The sequence below is a fragment of the Pundamilia nyererei genome, unplaced genomic scaffold, assembly GCF_000239375.1.
Source record: "Pundamilia nyererei isolate P.nyererei 1_Seehausen unplaced genomic scaffold, PunNye1.0 scaffold00159, whole genome shotgun sequence".
In the NCBI taxonomy this organism is placed as follows: Eukaryota; Metazoa; Chordata; class Actinopteri; order Cichliformes; family Cichlidae; genus Pundamilia; species Pundamilia nyererei.
Genome location: NW_005187560.1, coordinates 1,321,199 through 1,330,257, shown reverse-complemented (window position 1 = coordinate 1,330,257; position 9,059 = coordinate 1,321,199).

Genomic DNA, 9,059 nt, shown 5'->3' with positions numbered 1-9,059 from the left:
TCCGAAAATGAAGCCGTTTCTTCTCTCGTCATACCTCCGCGACTGAGATACAAAGAGCTATGGAAATCGCAGTCAAGGTTCACCAGTTCACCCAGTACAAGAATTGTGATTCTACCCCACCTAGTTTTTGAGTTACACGACGTTTTGTAACTCCAAAAAACGGCGTTTTTCGCCTCTCACCGCGATCTAATTCTGACTGCTCATCACCCTGTTTTTCAGGCGCCTGCCCCCTGTCCAGGTGGCGTGATTGGTAATGAAACGGATCTTCAGACCAAAGTTCGTGGGTTCAATCCCACCTTGTTCAACATTTTTTTTTTCACTACAAATTTATACACTATCACAGACCTGTAATTTATATTGCTAATTTATTACAATTCTGCAAAGTTTTATGATTTTAGCAGCTTTTCTAATATGGACCTCAGATTCTTAACAGTCCATGGCAGAAATACATACAAGTACACAGCCTGATGAAGCAGACACAAGCAGTACCTCTGATTGGTTCAGCATTTTCACCTCTTATCAGCACAAATCTCAGCCTCTTCTGCTGTTTTCATTAGAGTTTTAAGCTTTTCCAGAAATTATGCTGATTGAACTCTTTTCAGCAGAATTTTCACCTCTTTTCTGCCCAAATTCTGCTTATTCACCTCGTCTGAAAAATGTTCAGCCTTTTCACCTCTTATCAGCACAATTCTCAACAGCTTCTGCTCATTTCAGCAGAATTGTCAGTCTCTCCACCTCTTCTTTGTGAGAATGAGTTTGGCTCAGTGAGCTAAATAGCTGCCCTTAGACCAGAAGGCGCCAGGTTCGGATCCTGCTCAGGGCAATCTTTTTTTTTTTAAATTTCAACTTTTTCAGCTTTTTTCAGCAGACATCTTCAGCGTTAAGGCATCCACACAGCATTTTCGCAGGAAATGCAAATTTTTCTAGTTCTATACTTTATTCTAGTTGCTTCCGTACGTTTTTTGGCGCTTAACTACTCCCTCAGTTTTTGTGCTATTTTCACCGTTCAAATCTTAAAAAAATTCTGCTCTTTCTACTCTTTGTGGCTATATCTTTTGGTGCTCATACCTTATATACTTTTTGAGATATTGAATTTTTTTTTGCAATATTTTTTGCCCATTTCTGCATATTATCAGTGGCGTCACTGATTTTCCTTGCCGAGTTGACCTGTGTTTTAGCTCAGTGAGATGAGCATCCGTTCTCGGACTGGGAGGTCCGGGTTCAAATCCCGCTTATGGCAACATTTCTTTCAGTTAACAGTTAAACTTTTTAAACTCTTTTCAACACAAATTTCAGCTTTTTCACCCCTTTTCAGCAGAATTTTCAGTTCTTTCACCATTTTCCAGCAAAACTTTCAGTTTTTTCAGCTGTTTTCAGCAAAAACCTCTTTTCAGCAGAATTCTGCTGATTGAACTCTTTTCAGCAGAAATTCTGCTAATTGAACTCTTTTTCAGAATTTTCACCTCTTTTTTTGCCCAAATTGTGTGGATGCTTTAAGGCATCCACACTATTGTTTTCCTGTTTCTCTTTATTCTTTATACTTTATTCTAGTTTTACTATGTTGTTCTGTTGACCATTTGCAGTTCCCAACTTTAAGCTCAGTTGTCTTGATGGTTTACATTTTAGTGTTTGCTTTTTTTGTTTGTTTGTGTGTTTGTTTTTGTATGTGATTGTGTTTCTATTGGAGACGCAAAGCCACATAGATGCAAACAACAGAAAAGTAACTCTATTTGATTGGCTGAAAGCTTTTCAGTGATATAAATAGGCAGAAAAGCTTGTTATATTATTTCACTGTGGTCTTAGTCAACCAATAAAGTTTTCAAATATTTATCCACCACTGCTTTTAATGATGTAATTAAATTTTTTAGGTGACAGAAAATCAGAATGGCTCCATCTGTAAAGCGTCACAGGTAAGAAGCAGTTTTCTGATATTTAGGCTGTACACACCTGATTTGTCAGATTAAACTTCAGCTCTGTTTATGTTTCCAGCTGTGAGGTTTTTGTGTTTTGTCATGAGTATGGTGTTATTCATCATGTAATTTTTCTGACCTGTGGATTTATTTATGTAGTGAGGATTAGAGATGTGTACTTATGGTACTTGATCTGCACCACAAGTAAACTGGAGTTTATGATGTTTAAACAAAACAAAACAAAGTAACAAATAATTATTGTTGATTGTAAATTTTTTTTTTTTTTCCTGTCCCATTTGGTTCTTTTGTCATCAGAATTATTGTCTAAAGGTGAAGAAAGATGCCCAACGGATTTACTTTACCAAATGGACCATCCCAGCCTTGCCGTATTGGTCTATTTGAATCACCTTTTATTGTTTATTTTATTTTATTTTCACTTGCTAAATACGGGACAGACGTGAAAGGGGAAAAGAAAAGGGAGAAAGAGAGAAAGAGAAACAGCAGGGAAGAGGAACGATGATAAAGGGCAAAAAACAAAAACCAACAAAACAAACCGAAAAAAAATACATATATAAATCACCTGGATCACCTGTTGAGAAAGAAAAAAGAGAAAACAAGCAAAAAAAAAAGAGCAATATAATAAACAACATCATCGCGATGACCTATGTGAATATAACAGTAAATACTAAATATTAAACATTATTGTGCAGCATGTAAGATCGACAGCGCACAGTGTGCTTTGAGGTAGGAGCCAAAAAGGGTGTAGTTTGTGTGTGTGAGCACCCGTGTGTACACCTGTGAGCGTGAGCGCACTTGTATTTAAAAGGTTCCTTCATGCAATGATCTGTTAGAGGGTGTGGGGAGCCACAGCCCTGTCCTCCAGGGCATGAAGCAGGTATGGAGGAGATCAAGGCTCCAGACATCCAGAGGCCCGCAGAGCAAAGGAGACCAAGGAAGACCAACGGAGGGGCAACCGTGCCACTATCCCGGAAAGAGCTGAGGAGAGCCCCAGATGAGGGGTCGCTCAGCAGCCGCGGAGCAGAAGCCAGGGGGGATTGCAATATCTCCCCCTCCTGCAGAGTGAGTTCCTGGAGAGGAGACCTCCTGCAAGATGTAACAGCCTCCCCCACCAGTTGATTGTTGATTGTAAATTAGCATGAGTGTGATATGAAATCCAAGCATCATGGACATAACCTGTAATGAGCTGGATTAACTGAAAAGTGAAATTTCCGATTGAATCAAGGAATATGGAGCACATCTGTACACTGACCTAACCTCTTATTGAAGAGGGAGAAGAGATGCACAGGAGTGAAATGAAACAAATACTTCTAGGAAATATACTTAAATAATTCAGAAACATTGACAGACAGTAACAAGCACTGTTGTGACTGAAGATGAGGACCCGACTCTGACTGTAGACTGAAGCCTTGAACCAAACACTCACAGGATGTATGGACTCAGGATTGTAGATGGTTCAGTGCAGAAATGGCAACTTATATCCCAAGCACAAAGCTTCTGAACATACAAAACAAATTACTGTGATGCTATGACTTCAGGAGGATAGACATAACAGTAATTATTTGGCATTAAGCTCCATACAGTGAGGCTGACTGACTGGGGCTACAGGAGCACGAGAGAAAGGATGACAATGGATTGTAAAAGGAAAAATGTTCTTATAAACTTTATAACAATCATAATCTCTTCTGTATTTCAGGTTGAAACATAACCTTCCTGTTGTGTCTCATGTCCCACCTGTCAAAAGAGAAAAAAGTACAGTACAATCATCTCTGTCTCATATAAAAGGAAAGCTGAAATAATTATTTTCCATCCTTAAAGAAACTGCATGTGTCGCCATATGTTGCAGGTGAGGATGACTCCCCAGCAGGTGTTTCACAGATTGTATCTGCAAATAAAGGTGAGCGTTTCCCCTTAAAGAAGCCGGCTGGTGCCACATTGAGGAAAGCAAGGCTTGAGGACACCGTTTACAAAGATAATTTTCTTGTGGTGAACGGTTGGGGGAAATTCTACCTTCCGAAGGTTGTAACCATGCAGGTTATTGGTGTGGTCGAGGGCATCTCATTCCCGTGTGAGCAGCTCGTTCTGATGACCTGTGGGGACCAACAGGTATATGCCTATGATGAAGAGGAGCTGCATCTGGTGGCTTCAAGCATGATGCAGTTACATGACGAGGGAATGGAGTATCCAGGCTCCACAGTTTATTACAGGGGAGAGGCCTTTAAAGACATGGTGAGAAGTTAAATTTGTTTACTGGACTTGTTCGTTAATAAAGATGATCATCTGTAAACACTGTCACTAAATTATGTTATTGTCTGTTGTGTGTAGCCCAGGGAGAATCGGGCAGACACAAGCATGAGCAATTTGGGCAAGAGGTTGGACGAAGAGTATAAGAAGCTGGTGGCAGAAAGGAAATCCAGCATCCTGGAATATCTGAAACACTGCGGAAAGCAGAAGTTTGAAAGTTTTTAAAAGTTGTTGTGGTCAGAGTTATATTGTTGGATTGTCATTTATGCTTAGAAACATATACTCATTAATGATTAGAGTTATATAATCGATTGCATATTGATAGGATGTCTGATCCTTAGTAGTCTGCAAAGACTGTGCATTCCAGAGCACTCAAATTGTAAGGTGATTAATTGTAAATAATGTTACAAATTTTTTATGTTGTTTTCAAAGATAATGTGCCACATTACTGTAAAATAGCGTATTTTCAGCACATTAGCAGTGTAAAAATAAAGGCAATTTATCATTTGTCAATTTGCAGTAATTTAGCATACACATTACAAATATTTACTCTTTTTGATGGTCATTTACAGTTGAAATTTCACAGTTATTTACAGTAATTATTACATACATAATTAAGTGTAAGTCCTTTTCCATTTGTTTTACTTAATGTGTACCACTAGGTTCTGTTTCGGTGACTTCTGCTCCTTGTGCTAAGCTGACCTCCATAGTATAATTCTGTTTTTGCATAAAAAATTAATACTCAACTGTAAAAGTTATATTTGTTGTTTTAACCTTTGTGAGGGTTTAATTTGCATTTTCTAAGGCAAATAACAGAAATCAGACAACAAGCAGCAGCAACTGGAAAGGTTCTGTATAAATAAAAAATTTAATCGGGTGGATGCACTTAATGGTGGTTTAGCTAAACTGAAAATTTGTTCATTTCAAGCATGGTTCTTTAATCATATTCAACCATTTACCTGAAAAATAAATCTTTGATTTGAAAACATATCTATTTCTTTGTCAGTGTCCCTGACTGTCATGTGATTTTGAGTATTGACACTGATTTTAGTGTAGGAAACAAAATATATATTTTTTTCAGTCAGTTTGTGTCATACTAAAATTGGGAGCCTATTTATCATAGCGTGAAGGATTAAAGCTGACAACCACAATTTAAAATAGCTTCTGTTTGCCTCTCTCTCACACATACTAATGGACACCAGACAACAGCTGATTAACAGCAGGGACTGTTCCTGTGTCAGATTTTCAAATTTAAGGCCCTCATTATTATAATGGACGACCAATATACATCACATGTTGTAAATTGTACAATATAAGCTATCAATGTGTTATAGGAGTTTATCAGCATACTGTAGTGGGTCAGGGTTGTTTGGGGTTGGACAGCTATGTTCTGTTGTTCCAGGCGGCAGGTTATATTGCCATGGTTACAGGTGACGTTGTCTCTCTGCGACTGTGTGTTTCTGGGTGGAGAGAGCGCCTTTTTGTTGTTGTTGTTGTTGTGTTTCTGTTGAATGCTAATAAACGGCTGTGCTCCCGGGCTAACTCCTGGGAAGCAAGACCAAACGACACCTCTGTCTCCTCCTTGTCTGAGCCACAATACATTATTTCTAAGATGAAAGACTTTAATTACATTTTTTGAACTTTTTGCAGTTATCACTGCTGTTAGTGCTGTAACATCTAGGGTTGCCAACTCCCTGAAAAATAAATAAGGGACACCTCATGGCCAGTCACCCTTCCCAGTGTGGGGAATTTTTTAGCTCTTGTTTTTGTGTGTGAAATTATTTTTTTAACCATTTGACAAAGTGCGCCCCTTTTCAGCTCAATACTTTTGTTTCTAAATACGGAACCATTCCGTTTTTCAAGGGACGGTTGGCAACCCTAGTAACATCCCTTCAGCTTTTATAACCATTCTGTTTACCTCCAAACAGCGATCAACAGACAATCCCACCACAATTTTTTCAGCAATTGCATCATCTAGTTTTTCATTGTTTCAGACTGCTATAGTGGGCAAATGCTGAAGTCAACTTATTTAAAAAGTTTGTCACTGCATTAAAATTTTTAATTGAAATGCAAATCTTCTATTGTGCAAGATCTAGAGCCCTTAAATGGTAATTCATTCAAGCTCTCTTCACAAAACAAAAGTAATTCCTCTGCTTAGCAACTGGCACATTTGTGTGTGCATTCATTTGTTTATCCTGCAACATGTTGCACAAGAATGCACCCAGAGCAACTATGTAATGTGACGTGTCACGTCAAAGTATGTAGGCAGGAATAGTTTGACTAAAGTGGGAGAGCTACATTTCCAGTTTCATTTACTGTGCACTTGCAATGGTGAGTTTCTGCTTTTATGCAGTTTTCAATTTTATTTCATTTTTTAAAACAAATATCTCCAATATCTTTTTGGGTTATCACTGAAATGTTTAATTTGGTAATGTGTTGTTTTCTTCCTTATTGCTTTAGACTTCTATGGAAGACAGCAGGTATCTATTAACTGGTCTTAAAAGTTTGTCAGAGCATTATACTGTTTTATTTAACTCTAAAAAAATTAACTGTTGTTCATCATTTTAAAAGAGAATGTGAAGACACTGAAGCATATAATTTTAAGAAAAACAGTTTGATAATGATTGAGGAAATGCTGAAACTGAAGACCACGATTCAACGAGACACTACAACATTGATTGATGAGGTACTTTATCTGATGGGGACATAATGAATGGTACTGTCAGCGTGTTTTGAACACACTATTTTTATACAGCATGGAAAATGATATCTTTTTGTGCAAACAGATGCTTCACAGCATCTTCTTTCTGGGAAATATCATGCAAAGATCAGTTTCTCCTGAAGACATCATCCCTGATACGGAGATCTTTCAAAACTTAAGGCAAGACTATCGAAGGCCTTTTGAACTCTATTCCACTCATCTGCCCAGGCGGAGTCCGTTCTCCTGTGTGCTTGACATGGTAAGAAAATATGACTGCTACTTTCATTCAGTAATCATTCATTTTCACTCAAACTTCATGTATAAATTAATATCAAATCCAAAGAAAAACTAAAACACCTTCTGTACATTATGGTTCAGTGCCAAACAGAAGGTGATATGGGCAGAAATCTGTGCCATTAGAAACTGAATTTGAATAAGTTAAATTTGAATTTGAATTGCTCAGATTGAATCGGAATTGTAACTTGAATAAATGGTTTTAAAAACTGAATATGAATTATCCTAATTTGAAATTCAATTTATTGGTTTGAAAATGATCATCACTAAATTGAAATTGAATTTTATATTTTGAAAATGAATTAATTTGCGTTGAAACCGTATTTTATCCTTTGAAAATTTAGCTCTCGAATAATTTCAGATTCACTTCTCACCATTCAGTTTCAGTTCTACAATTCATTTTCAGTTCCAAAATTCAGTTTTTTGGGACTTACATCCAGTTCCAGTTCAAGAGTAATCGAGCTCAGATTAATAGAACTACGTTTTACTAGCGGACCGAAAGTGTTACCGACGGGAATCTACAGATCTTGAGCTGAATTAAGACTTCAGAAGTCATTCGTCATGTCGAATGACCAGCGGATAAACTCTCAGGTTGGTAATAAATGGTATTACATGTATAAGAACAAGCGTCATGTTAACAAATGATAGCCGTACAGTAACTTTTGCTTATTGTAGCTGTTAGCTAAAAACGCTAATTTTTAGCTTTTGCCCTGAATTCAGCTTTGACAAACAAATATGATCGACTGTTTCTAGTAGAATTCCAAAGTTGTCATCTTGGACCCTCTCAGAGTACCCCCTCTGTATGCTTGCAGAGACCCCTACAGTAGGGAAACATGCAAAACGGTGCCCAAACCTTTGTATTTTAGCTTTATTTATGTCTTACACAGCATCCCAACTCTTTAGCTAAAGTGAATAGTTAGTCTAATTCATTAGTGCAGCATTACTGGATCACCTCTGTTTGAAGTGTTATGTGACTGTCACTGTGTTTAACTACCATAATAATTCTTAGGGTACTGAATGCATGCTTAATTAGATTTTTTTTTTTAAAACATACTGCTCCATTAATATGTTTGACAGGCTGAAGTTGTCGGGTCACCTCCTAAATCAACCATCTTTTACAGGTGTTTTGTGCCAGAAATGGAGTGTCCACTGAAGACTGAAGATACTGAATCTCTACACCTTGCCATTGATCCCTCTTGAGCCTTCATCTAGACAAGAGACATTAACTTAACCACTCTCATATGCTCTGTACCTACATTATCTTCCCTGACAGTCGTAACTTGGCTCATCTGAGGGTGAAATTATAAGAATGTGTTATTTTGCAAAGTGCTCTCCAGGGTTCCTAATAAAATATGGCATTGAGGTCATTTCTTTTGAATTAATCCCTTCTTCTGAAATATAAGAACCTCTCCTGGTTTTAATGGCACTTTGGATTCCTTACTTTCTGTTCCACTCCCAACCCCAAATAGATGCTGAGAAGCTGACACAGTAACATGGAAGAGGGAAAGAAGTTGGAAAGGACTACTACAAATAAACCTAATGCCTAACAATGAAAAGTGTAAAATAAGAACAATAATAATAATAAAGGTAAAAGATGAAGTAACAAGTTTTTAGTTTTTTGTTTATTCCAAATGATCATCCAGATGTCTGTGACATGTGATGACAAACACCATAATGGAAGGCCTTAGTCATCACATGCTTAAACTCATCATGTATTTTTGCACATGCTGAACAGGCAGTCAGACATGCTGTAACTGTGGGGTAGAAAACTGCATGAACACCATACGGCAGGGGTCTCAAACTACAGTCCTCGAGGGCCGCGGTCCTGCAACTTTTCCACGTGTCCCTGTTGCAACACACCTAGTAGGTCATTAGCAAGACTAAAGAACTTG